The 13,668-nt window shown below is 39.6% G+C and overlaps 2 pseudogenes; one reads left to right on the top strand and one right to left on the bottom strand.

Moving 5' to 3' along the window:
- The window catches only part of LOC102483785 (translationally-controlled tumor protein pseudogene), a 214,533-nt pseudogene that overhangs the window by 85,267 nt on the left and 115,598 nt on the right, over positions 1-13,668 (bottom strand).
- Positions 12,245-13,011, top strand: LOC102489503 (EP300-interacting inhibitor of differentiation 1-like; annotated as a pseudogene).

Below are 13,668 nucleotides of genomic sequence, written 5' to 3'. Positions count from 1 at the left end.
GGAGAAGAAGGGATTGCAGCATGGCCATCCCCCCTGGGGGGTGATTTCTCACTTTCTGTCTCTCTGTCTCTGCCTTTCTGGTGAGCGCACATGCCCAATAGCAAAAACCTCTAAAAAAAAAAAAAAAGGAGCAGAGAAAATAGTCTGTGTTGTCTTGTTCAAAAAAAATTTCTTTTGGAGAAGTTTTTCGCTTTAGGGCGTGTGAACTCGCCAGAAAGACACAGAGAGACAGAAAGCAAGAAATCACCCCCCAGGGGTGATGGTCATGCCGCAATCCCTTCTCCATTCTCCTCTTGGGATCTTGGGCATACACGCACACGCCCCTGGCGTGAGTTTTAAGGCACTGGGTCCAGGACATGAACTGCAGTCGACTACGTGGGAGTCCAGCGACATAGCCATTATGCTAACTGCTGGTCTCTCTTGTTCAAATTTTCCGTGGAGAAGCTTTCAGGTTTTTCTCATTCAATATGATGTTGCCTATCGATTTGTTATAGATGGCTTTTACTGTGTTAAGGAATGTCTCTTCTATATCAGTTTTGCTGAGGTCTTAATCATGAAGGGATGCTATGTTTTATCAAATGATTTTTCTGCATCAATTGACATAATCATATGGTTTTTATATTTCTTTCTGTTAATGTGATGTATTACATTTCTTGTTCTTTGTATATTAAAACATCCTTACATCCCTGGAATAAAGCCTTCCTGGTCATGATGTATAATCATTTTAATATGTTGTTGAATATGACTTACTAATATCTTTTTGAGAATTTTTTTTTATTTATCAAGGATATTGGCCTACAGTTTTCTTTCTTTCTTTTTTTTTTGGTTATATCCTTGTCTGTTTTGGGGATGAAGATCATGGAGATTCTATAAAATAAATTTGGGCCTTCCTTTGGATCTTGAGAAATAGTTTGAGGAGAATTGGGTTTTTTTCTTTACAAGTTTTGTATTATTCAAAAATGAAGCCATTGGAACCTTGTTTTTTCTTTTATGGAAGACTATTAGTGATTCAATTGCATTGCTTCTAATGAGTCTATTCAGGCTTTCTATTGCTTTCTGGTTCAATTTTTGTAAATTATGTGTCCAGAAATTTGTCCATCTCTTCTAAGTTTTCTTGTTTGTTGTTGTATAATCACTCATAGTATTCTCTGATGATATTTGTATTTCTGTTATGTCTATTGTAATACAGCCTATTTCCTTTCTGATTTATCTGGTTCCTGTCTCTGTTCTCCTTTATTAATTTAGCTAGTGGTGTCAATTTTGTTTAGTTTCTTAAAGAATCAGATTTTGTTTTCATGTATTCTCTGTATAGTATTTTTACAAAATTATCTGTTTTATTTATGCTTGAATCATTATTATTGTCTCATGGTATCTTGGGGGCTTTTTTTGTTGTTGTTTTCTTGTTCTCTGAGTTGTGTCATTAGGTAATTTGTCATCCCCCGCCCCCTTAGGGGAACTAACATCTATGAACTTCTCTCTTATGACTCTTTTGATGTCTCATAGGTTATAAACTCATTTGTTCATTATCATTGGTTTCTTCTATTAAACATTTATTTCACTTTATTTATTCATTCATTATTTAAATTTGACTAGAGAGAGAGAGGGAAAGTGAGAAAGCAAGCCACCGGGTCTAGAACTCAAACTGTGGTCAGCCATGTGGGAATGTCCAGCACCTTAACCACCACTCCACTTGTTGGCCCCTATCATTGGTTCCTATGAATCTTTTGATTTCATTCTTAAGTTCTTCACTGGTTGTGAAGTCTTTCAGAAGTAGGTTGTTAATTTTCTATGTGTTTGTGTATATTTTAGGATTCTTTCTGTATTTCATTTTAAGTTTGATTCTATTGCTGGAAATACTTTCATTCGAATTTTTAAAATCTTGGTTTATGTTCTATCATGTTGATCTTCAACAATATTCCACATGGTAAACAGAAAAAGGTATATTTGTGGTTGCAGATGAAATGTTCTATAGATGTCTGTCAAGTCCATTTGATTTATGGTATCCTTTAGAGCGTGTGCCTTTGTTTTTTGTCTAGATAGTATGTCCAGAGGAGACAGTGGTGTGTTGAGATCTCCAATGATTAGTGTGTTTCAGTCTATCTCTACATTTAGAATGAACAGTCTTTTATGTATATCAGTGCTCAAATTTTTAGTGTGTAGAAATTTATAAGTGTTATATCTTCTTGGTGAACAAGTTCTTTTAGTACAATACAGTCCTTCTTTGTATCTTCTTACATCTTTCATCTTAAAGTCTGATATCAATATTGCAACCCAAGTCTTTTTTTGGTTTTCATTTGCATGGACTATCCTTTTTTTTTTTTTTTTTTTTTTTAATACTGCTTATTTCAAGTCCAAAACACAAAATTACTAACTTTTCTTAACAGGCCACATAATTTTTACTGTGTGAATACTTGGGATTTCTCTATTCACAAGTGCAGATTTATTATTGAACTTTACGTCCAAGTGATTCATAAACACACACACACATCAGCATACTACAGAGGTTGTGTATTTCAACAAATTTTTGTTTAAAAAATATTTTACATAAAAACACACAAAGCATTTACCAATACTCCAGTTTTCACAGTCTTCAGCAAAGATTTGACTGAAGAACACAATTTTCTACAAAACATTCCAAGATTGAATAGAATGCAGTTATTTTACACATTGAGCTTATTGTAGTTAAGACTTCCTTTGATGGCTTCTGCGTATATTATATCCATAAGGCACGGCAAGTCTTTTTTTCAACTTGTAACTTGTTAAATAAAATTGCTTCTTTTGGGTATAACTTGTCCCCAACCAATAACCTAAATAGTCAAGATGAAATAAAATAACTGTCATACAGAGAGGTTTTAGTAAGGGCTTTCTGACCTCATAATGGAAGAATTTACTGTCTATCAGTACCATGTCCCTTACTGTTCTGATTCAATAACTCCTGCCTAGAGTGCTATTACTTCTAGTATAGTCAATTGTAACCAAAATATAAAGTACAAATATGTATATTTTAATAACTCAATTCTTACCTGAATAATCTCAGGGTCTCTCAAGAATGTTCCAGAGAGGAGTTTCTTCCTAAAGTTATACTGAATGTGGAACAATGTGTACAACTTGAATAATCAATGCCTGCTTTTCATTCCAAGACTTTTCCTTATCTTGCTTCAAATGCAACTGGGCTGCCATTATCTCAATACACTGGCTTAGAATTCTGTATATAGAGTCCAACTAAAGCTAATTTTGGTTAATTTTTCATGCTTTATTAAAGCAGTATTTGTATTTACAGTATCTGAATTGTCTTTTCCAAGATGCACTCACACACATTCAGACACAGCCACTCAGACATCCACACCACAGCACCATACACCAAAACTGGTGAAACGTGAGGGTCGGACCCATAAAATAAGGCAGCTGTTGGGGGATAAGAGTTGTCGATTTGTCTTTCAACTTTTTAAAAAAGAAAAAAGCCTGGGGGAATGTATTTGGCTAATACTATCTAATTTGTGTACATTAACATATATGGTAGTTAACATTGAATATGCCTTTTACATTCTATGTACACAGAATGATATGAAGGCTTTGCAGTCAACAGAGTATTTCAACTTTAGTCTCAATGCTGCCTGTAGTGACTTCTGAATTTGTAAAGGGGCTTTCTCTGAAAATATTTCAAGTCTATGTAAGTGAAATAAGGCACAATTAATGTTGATTTGACCCAGGAGAAGGAAAGGGAAGCAATAACTGGTTTCAAATTTTCTTACTATTGGAAAATAAATTTAGACTTAAATCCACTTGAAATCTCTTCTCATAATTTCCAAAGATTTCTTAGAAATAAAAAGCTTTTTCTTCTCCCTGATGGAGCCCAAAATGTAAATTTGGGAATTCACATTTTCAGGTTTCAGTAACCTAAACTACTCAAATTGCTGTGCAATGCCCACTTCCCCTGTTCAGGTATCCTCCCTCCTCCAATGCTAAAACGAAAGCACAGCATGTGAAAAAGGAGTGCCTTGCTGTTTTTGAGGAGATCTGTACACTTGAGTAGCAAATACATATCTTGCTGTTTCTGATATATTATCAAAAAAAAAAAAAAAGAAAGAAAGGGAAAAAGTAACTTCACAACTCCCTTGCTCTTTAAAAAAATCCCTTTTTTTTCAGGATGATGAAACCCCAACAGACGTTACAAGCAACTACAACGAATGGTTTGGCAGCATAAATGATGTCTAGTATTCAAATCTTCATAGTGAATCTTATTAACCTTGTACACAATCTGTCGAATGTGTTTTGCAGCAGGTAAATCAAACCCAAAGACACTGGACATTCTGTAAAAGGGAGTAAGAATTGCAGTTCTGAAGGACCCTGATTTTGGTTGCTTAAAAGTTAATTCCTTTTTATTGTGATCCATGGTATCTTCTTCATCTGTATATTGATGGTTCTTTCCCTGGTTTTAGGAGTCTGCCTACATAATCATATTTTTCTTTAAACTACATTTTCCATTCTTGTACACTCTCCATTTGTACTGCGTTAAAATCTGAAAGATCATCATATTCACCTCTAAGTACATCCTCACCTAGGCAAAATGTTGTCAGTCCTCTGGAGGCATTCCTACCAGCAAATATTCCATATGGACTTGTTTATAGATGTGCACTGGATAATCACTTGAAACCAGATCCTGGCATATTTCTTGATTTCCAATCATCTTTCTGAATTCAAAGTCTTTTGAGATCCTCTGGCCTTCCCCATCCTCTGATAAAAAGTTTTTTTTTTTTTTTTTTTTTTTCCAGATGCCTGCATTTTATTGACACTGTCATTTTCCCACAAGAGAAAATCTCAAAAAGTCACCTGTTTTGATTTCAATGAAAGGAGCCACATGTTTATATTCCTAAATATTTGACAAAAGCACTAGAAACAAGGGACTGTAATGCTTTATTTAAAAAGTAGTGGGAACCAGCAGTTAGCGTAATGGCTATGTCGCTGGACTCCCACGTAGTCGACCGCGGTTCGTGTCCCGGACCCGGTGGCTTAAAACTCACGCCGGGCGCGTGTGCGTGCGTGCCCAAGATCCCGAGAGGAGAATGAAGGAGAAGGGATTGCGGCGTGACCATCCCCCCTGGGGGGTGATTTCTCGCTTTCTGTCTCTATGTCTCTCTCTGTCTGTCTGGCGAGCGCACGCGCCCTACAGTGAAAATCTCTCCAAAAAAAAAAAAAAAAGTAGTGAATAACTGAAGCTCTCATCTCCATACCCTTGTCTATCTGCTAAATGTCAAATCATTGTCAGTTCCCTTAAAGTAGCCTCTCCTTCTATTTTGGTTTTACTACCATGAGAATTGAAATTTTCAAGCAGAAAAAAAAAAAGTCTAATTACAAAGAAATGAGTGGCACCCATGTGATTTCCAATTTTTTGTTCAACCCACATTGCAGAGACACAAGGATAAACCATACTTTTAGTTCCCACGTTTTATTCAAGAATTCACACAAAATATTCCAGATAAATGAGTTTTAATCTTCATCTTCCTCCTCTTCTTCATCCTGATTAATCTGGAAGTAACGTTATTCGTAACCCTCTTTGCTGTTAGCAACTATGCGCAACCAATAATGTAGGTTATTCTTCTTCAGATTTTTTTTGGTGTGTGTGAAATGTTTCAAATATCTTTTGGAAAAAGGCACCTCGGAAGTTACAGTGATCTTGCTCTTGCTCCTTTCAATGGTTACAATACCTCCACCAAGATTCCCAGCTTTTCCATTCACTTTGATTCTCTCTCGAAGAAAGTGCTAAAAATTGGCAGCATCCATGATTTCATCTTCTACAAGGTGGGTACAGTCAAGGGTAAACTTCAGAACCTGCTTCTTTTTATTGCCCCCACCCCTTCACCACAAGCTTTTTCATGGGTGCCATGGCAGCAGCAGAGGCAGAAAGCCTGATAAAAAGTTTTGTGAGAAGTTTCCAGTACAGAATATCTAACTTGCTCATGCTAAAAATTGGCAGCATCCATGATTTCATCTTCTACAAGGTGGGTACAGTCAAGGGTAAACTTCAGAACCTGCTTCTTTTTATTGCCCCCACCCCTTCACCACAAGCTTTTTCATGGGTGCCATGGCAGCAGCAGAGGCAGAAAGCCTGATAAAAAGTTTTGTGAGAAGTTTCCAGTACAGAATATCTAACTTGCTCACACCCATTAGTAGCAAAGAAGCATACACTGGCTAGGCGGGGGCCGCGGGTTTTGAGCTTGCTAAGCCTCCCAGTGTCACTGCTCTCCGGGCTCCCAGGACTTGACTTTAGTCTGAGGCCCAGAAGCAGCACCCATAACCTCTCCAGGAATGGAGGTGCCAGCGGTCATGGCCAGCCAAATGGTTGCAGTATATTTTAAAATCCTTCACTTTTAGTTTATTTATGTCTCTATAAATTAGGTGTGTTTCTTGTAAAAAGGACATATATGGGTTTTTTACATAATTACCTAATTTTATTGATTATTATTTTTATTTGACAAAAGAGAGAAAGAGCGAGAGAGAGATAAAGCTGCCAGGTCCAGGATTTGAACTGGGGTCACCTATGTGAGAGTCCATTGCCTTAACCCCCCATATCATTGGCCATCCTTGGTTTCTATTTTTTAACCCATTCTGCCAGTCTGTGTCTTTTAATAGGATAATTTATTCCATTAACATTCAACATTATTATCGATATTTGCAGACTTATTCCTCTCATTTTTTATCCATTTTCCAGGTTATTTTTTCTATTTGTCTCTATAATTCTCCTGATACTCCTGATTCCCTTCAGTACTTCTCATACAGCTGGTCTAATATTGGTGAATTATTTCAGTATTTGTTTATCTGGGGATGTTTTTATTCTTCCCATTTGAAGGATAATCTTGCCTGATATTTTTGGTTGAAATTATTTTTCTTTTAATGTTTTGAATATGTCTTCCCATTATTTCCTTGCCTGCAATTGTACATCATGGCCCAATCAGTCAAAATCAAAGACAATATTCTAAAAATAGCAAGAGACCTGTCAAGTTACTTATAGAGGTTAGGCTATTAGGCTAACATCAAACTTCTTGACTAAAACAATGCAGAGGATCTTCATGTTGATTCTATTTGGAGTTCTTGGGTCTGAATTTCTTTATTTCCTTTAGATTTGGAAAGCTTTGAGATAGCATTTTATGAAAGAGCTTTTCCAGGACTTTACTAGCTTCTTCACCTTCTGGAATACCCATTATATAGATAGTCAGGTAATTCATGGTGTCTATAATTTCCTGTATGTTATACTCATTTTTTTTTCTTCATTCTGTTTTGTGATTTGGTATATGTTGAAGACTTTGTCTTCAAGGTCAGAATTTTTTTCTTCTGAATGATCCATTCTGCTCTTAATGCTTTCTAGGGAGATTTTAATTTCTTGTATTGCATTCTTCATTTCCAGTTCAATTTGATTTTTTTTTTGAGAGTTTTTTGCTATAGGTCATGTGCGCTTGCCATTAACACAGAGAAAGACAGAGAGACAGAAAGTGAGAAATCACCCCCCGGGGGGATGGCCATGCCACTATCCCGTCTCCATTCTCCTCTTGGGATCTTGGGCACGTACACACACACACGCCCAACGTGAGTTTAAGCCACTGGGTCTGGGACTTGAACCACGGTCAACTACATGGGAGTTCAGTAACATAGCCATTATGCTAACTGCATCTATCTCTTTTTGAATTCCTTTTATGTCCTGAAATAATTTTCTCATTTCCTGGAATTGATTGCCTATTTTTTCTTGCATCTCATTTAATTTTGTCACTATGAACGTCCAGACTTCTTTTTCTGACCTTTTTGTGAATTCCTTTGTCCTGTTCATCATTGGTGAGGGGCTACTGTTCTCACTTAGGGGAGAGTTAGCCCCTTGTTTTCCTCATGTTTCTTCTATCTCTGCATTGGTTTATAGTCATCTGATGCAGTATTCACTTCTTATTTATTTGGATAGATACTGTAGTATCAGGAAAATTACCCATAGGCCCCAGATGTGTTCCTATTAGAGGGCTGTGTATCCCAGATGAGAACACATAGTGATTTCAGGTGGTTGGCTCTTTGCCAATCTTTCAGCTTCTAATGAGCTGGGAATGAGTAATGGAGATATGACTTAGTGAAGAGGCTCAAGTTATGTGTTGTACACCACATAGCACATTGTCTGGAGGACTCCTAGTTCTTATGGCAAACTTGGGGGATGAGGCCTGCCAAGACCAAACCCATCTTCCAATGGACGAGTGGGGTCCAAGCAGCAGGCAGCACTGGGTGGGGTGAGCAATTTACAAAGACAAACCCAGGAGGTGAGGGTGCACTCACAGAATCCCTGTTGAGGCCTTGCCCCAAGTCTCTTGACGGATGGGTGTAGGCCAGGCAGCAAGCAGTGTTGGGTGGATGAAGTGCTGCGAGTTCAAAAGACAAACTCAGGAAGTGGGGGTGGACTCACCTTTTATAAGTTTTAAGATTTAGATTTCACATTTGGAGTTTTAATCTGTAAGTGAAGAACTATATGGAGGTCCTCAAAAACCTACAGATAGACCTATCATACAACCCAGTAATTTAACTCCTGGACATGTACCCAAAAGATAGGAAAACCTCAGTGAGGAAAACATTCGCACACCCATGTTTACTGCAGCATTATTCACAATTGCTAAGACTTGAAGTCAGCCCAAATATCCAAGAACAGATTAATGGATTTTAAAAATGTGGCACATATATACACTATGGAATACTACTCAGCCATAAAGAACAATGAGACCCTGTGGCAGGCACTGTATATGGAAGTCATTTTGAGCTATTCACCATTTTGAGCTATCTACCATTTTGGAAACCATTAGGCTTTACTTCCTCACTGAGCAAACCATTTTTCAGAAATCATGTGACCAACTGTTTTCTCCTGAAGTGGTTGGGTTTTTAGGCAACAGGAGAGATCCACCCACATCAATGTTTGGTTTATGCTGTTCTATCTCATTTGCATTTCGGGCAACCAATTGGTGCCCACCAGCTGTATATAACTCGCCATTTTTTCTCAATAAATGGAAGTAGATGGAAGAAGATCATTTGATCAGCACCTCGTATTTTGTGTGTGTGTGTGTTTGTTCCATCTCTCACTCCCTCCCCCAGGGAATCTGTTTGACTGTCCCGTGGGTCAGGGCACGTGGCGCCCGAACAGGGACTTGGGTACGAGGGATCCAATAAAGAGCCCCCAAAAAAGGCTCCAGTGCAAAGCAAGCAAAAAAGGCCAGCAAAAAATATAAAAAGATGAAAACAAAAGATGTCCTAGTAAGTATTTACTTACGTTTTATTTTAAGTACGGGTAATAATGAGACAAAAGCTTAGTCAGCATAAAATATCCATTCAGAGCTTACTAAAAGCTCTTGTCATTATAGTAACTAAGGGAGAGCAAATCATGCAAAATAATCAACCCCAAAAAGAGGCTATAGCCACCTCAAATCTAACCAAGGATTCTAAAATTTAAAAAGAACAGGGAGAGGATCTTATTTCCCTAGATAGTGAAGAAAAAGTTAAAAGCCCCAAAAGCGAGACAAAACCCAAAAAATCTAAGAAACTAAAAAAGAAAAACAACCTTAAGGCTCTACAAGAGCCAAAGAAAAATGAGTCATCAACTAGTTCGGAGGAGGAAATCGTAGAGGCCGAGGTTGATAAATGCAATAATCCAAAATGGCTGTCTGAACAAAAAACTTTAGAAACAAAGACTGCTACGTGCAGTAACCCAAAATGGTCGTCTGAACAAAAAACTTTAGAAACAAAGACTGCCACGTGCAGTAACCCAAAATGGCCGTTTAAACAAAAAACTTCAGAAACGAAGACAGGCAAATACCATAATTCAAAATGGCCACCTTTCAAAAAACAACCACCATCTTACAACCCAGTCGCATCTGTGCCATTTTTGGCAATGCCCGTTATTGATCCTAAGACAAAAGTTCAGACTAGGATAAAACAACTTAAAGAACAAATTCAGTTTAAAAAAAGAACATCAAAAGTTAATATCACAATTAGAAAAATTAAAAGTGGGTAAATCTAAAAGTGCAGATTCCTCATGGAATCACCACCAGCCCACTTTTACTCATGGTACAAAACTTAAACCAGTTCAAAAACTACAATCATTGATAGATTTTGAGGGGCAAAAAGCCTTTCTAGTAACAAAAACTACAAATCCACAAGGACAAGCATGGCACCATCTACGTGCCTTTACTTTTAATATTATAAAAGAAATTAAAACAGCAGTTGCTCAATATGGAGCTACAGCTCCATATACTTTAGCCATAATTGACTCAGTAGCAAAAAATTATCATTGATAGATTTTGAGGGGCAAAAAGCCTTTCTAGTAACAAAAACTACAAATCCACAAGGACAAGCATGGCACCATCTACGTGCCTTTACTTTTAATATTATAAAAGAAATTAAAACAGCAGTTGCTCAATATGGAGCTACAGCTCCATATACTTTAGCCATAATTGACTCAGTAGCAAAAAATTAGCTTACACCAATAGATTAGCAAACATTGGCCCATGCTACACTCTCTGGAGGGGATTATATATTCGCCTATGTTCTGATATTGGGTCAGCATACCAACAGGAATTGACTCTGGCCGCTGCTCTTAAAGGATATACTGTTTGCCAATTTCTTAACCGTAATAATGGAGGCAATTGCTTCAATTGTAGTTGGCCTAGACATATGACAAAGATCCTAATACAATCATCGAGCCGTATAGTAAGGACCAAATTAATTGGCTATTCCAACAACAGATTTCTGGCCTATTGCACGTGCTTCCTTTACTAAAACTATTGGTAACCTTTTTCTTCCAAATAAATTTTTGTGCTCATCTTTCCTTAAAAAATACTCTCCAAAAGCTAAAAAAGGGAGAGTTCTTACAGACTAAGGGCTCGCCAAAAAACCTTCTGGCACATACTCTTTTTGTCCTAAATTTCCTGTCTCTTAATAAAGATAGAGACTCAGCCGCTGAGCGCTTCTGACATTCAACTACCTAAACAAAATTTGCCTCAGTTTTGTAAAAAAATATTCTAGACATTACATAGAGTAGTTCAGACCCTGTCCTCATTTGGGACAGAGGGTCTGTCTGCATCTATTCTCAAAAAATGAATGCTGCTCATTGGCTACCAGAAAGATTAATCAAACAGATTAATTCTAACAAGCCATCCAGGGACAATAAAAGCCCTGAAATATCTCTCTCCTTCCACAGATCAACAAAATAAAAATCCTTAAATACCTAATCCTGTTTTGCTTCTTCGACACTACTGCTGCTGGTTTTGATCCTAGTGCCGCTCCTCCTGGCAAAACAGGGGAAGTCTCTGTCTTGCTTTACAAAAACACTGCTGCTTTTATGTCAACAAGTCCGGCACCATTCGTGACAATCCCTTATGGTCTGCATGGAATGGACTCCTCCCCTTTTTCCCCCATACTTGGTCCAATTCTGGGTTTACTGATTGTTTGCTCTTTGAAGCCTGTTCTCTTTAATAAGCTCACGGCTTTCCTTAAATGCCAAAGTGGTGACTCCATAAAAATGCAGCCTATCCAAGTCCACTACCACAACCTAAAAATAGAGTATCGCGGAGCCTAAACTGTGCTCCTGCCTGAGGCGCTAAATCAGTTAGCCAAAGACGGGTAAGAGAGTCTGAACCTAACAGCTGTACAGTCCTCCCACCTAAGATAAGAAACCCATCATTACAATGGGATTCTCCAATGACAGGTAAGGATGGACGTGTGGCTCTAAAAAACGACTCCAACCTAAGACAGGCATGATTCCCCCAGGTTTTTCTCCTCTCTTTGAAAAAATAAAAAAGGGGGACATGTGGAGGGCACTGCATACGGAAACCATCTTGAGCTATCCACCATCTTGAGCTATCCATCATCTTGGAAACCATTAGGCTTCACTTCCTCACTGAGCAAACTGTTTCTCAGAAATCATGTGACCAACCTTTCTCCCTGGAAGTGGTTGAGTTTCTAGGCAACGGGAGAGATCCACTCACATCAATTATTTGTTCATGCTGTTCTATCTCATTTGCATTTCGGGCAACCAATTGGTGCCCACCAGCTATATATAACTCGCCAGTTTTCCTCAATAAACCGGAAGTAGACGGAAGAAGACGACTTGATCAGCACTGCGTATTGTGTGTGCATGTGTTTGTCCCATCTCTCACTCCCTCCCCCAGGGAACCTGTTCGACTGTCCCGTGGGTTGGGGCAAGACCCTGACATTTAATACAATGTGGACAAACATTAATGATTTAATGCTGGAATGGTTTGTACCATGTTAGAAATGGCCAAACTGTCCGAGATGTATGAAGAGAGTGGTGATCTGCAGATGGATGTAATTCCTGGTGAAGGTGATCTTCCCCAGATGGAAGTAGGCAGTGGGGCCAGGAGCAGTCCTTGAGCCCCTCTTGCAATGGGGCCCCACCACAGCTTGAGGAGGAAGGCCCAGTGGAGGAGGAGGCCCAGCCAATGGTGAAAGCAGGGGGAAAATGAGGCCTTGTCAATTCGCCCAACCCTGGGGAGCAGCTGGGCCAGTTTGCAGGCCAGACTATGAGAGTGAGCATGAGGGTGAAGGCAAGGAATTTGATGATCAAGAGGATAACTGTGACTATGTGGAAGAGGAGCTGTTCAATGGAGTTGGCTACCGAGTATTGGTGGCCCTTGAAGAGGCCAACAAGATAATCCTGAAAACATCTAGAACAAGAGAAGCAGCTCTGGATGATGAGTTTCAGATGCGTTATGAAAAGACCCCATTTTTTTTTCCCATCAATAGATTTCATTTTTTTATTGAATTTGTAATAAAGGAGGTGGGGGGGCACTTAAGAGTGACAACCCACATTAGACCTTTGGAAATTAAATTAAATCAAGAGGGAGAGCTGGGAGTTAGAGCCTTGCCCACCTTTCAACCTCAACTCAAGAAACCTGGGTGAAAGCAAAGGATTACGAGGAAGGAGAAAGAGACATTCTGTGCAGCCTGTCGGTCTCGCGCCACCGCCAGGGGCTCCGGGCTGCCTAGTGAGCAGCTCTGAGCAGAAGGCTCTCCCGTCCGTGCAGATGTCCCTCCTCTCCACACCCTCCTTGACAGCGGCTGGGCTGGCCTTGGCCCACAGAAGTGGAGGAGTCAGGGAGACCCAGGAGTATGGAAGGGTCAGCAGGGACCCCAATACTGATTCTCCTCTGGTTGGAGGTGGGCAGGAAGGAGACCAGCTCAAATACTGAGCAGTCAAAGAAAGAAGAAAATGGTGAGAAACAGGAAGAAGGAATCCTGCCAACTGGAGGTTGGGTGACCCTGTCCCAGATCCACACCTGTGGCCCCGCGGAAAGGCTCGTGGGGATTGAAGATGGTGGTGAAAAAGCCAAAGGGAAAAGCACCAACACCAAATGAGAAGTGAAAGCCCCCGGTGTCACCAAACGGCTGGAATCCCCCTCTGCTCTCTGGAGCTGGGCGCTGGCCCTAGGGGCAGGGTGGGGTCTTCAGTCTGGGATCCTGAGGCTTCTGGCTCCCTCGCCCATAAAGCGGGACGACCTTCTCTCTGTTGATCCCAGCTTTACACACTGGGCATTCTTGCCGCTCTGGCCACGTCTCCAGTTGCCTCGCTCGTGGTTTGACCCTTCACCCCCCCCCATCCTCCTCCTCCACCGCTGCCATGGTCAGTCCTATTTCGCC

The sequence above is a fragment of the Tupaia chinensis genome, unplaced genomic scaffold (assembly GCF_000334495.1).
Source record: "Tupaia chinensis unplaced genomic scaffold, TupChi_1.0 Scaffold145156_1, whole genome shotgun sequence".
Lineage (NCBI taxonomy): Eukaryota > Metazoa > Chordata > Mammalia > Scandentia > Tupaiidae > Tupaia > Tupaia belangeri.
The sequence above is the reverse complement of the archived record's forward strand: the minus strand, read 5'-3'. Positions and strand labels throughout refer to the sequence as shown.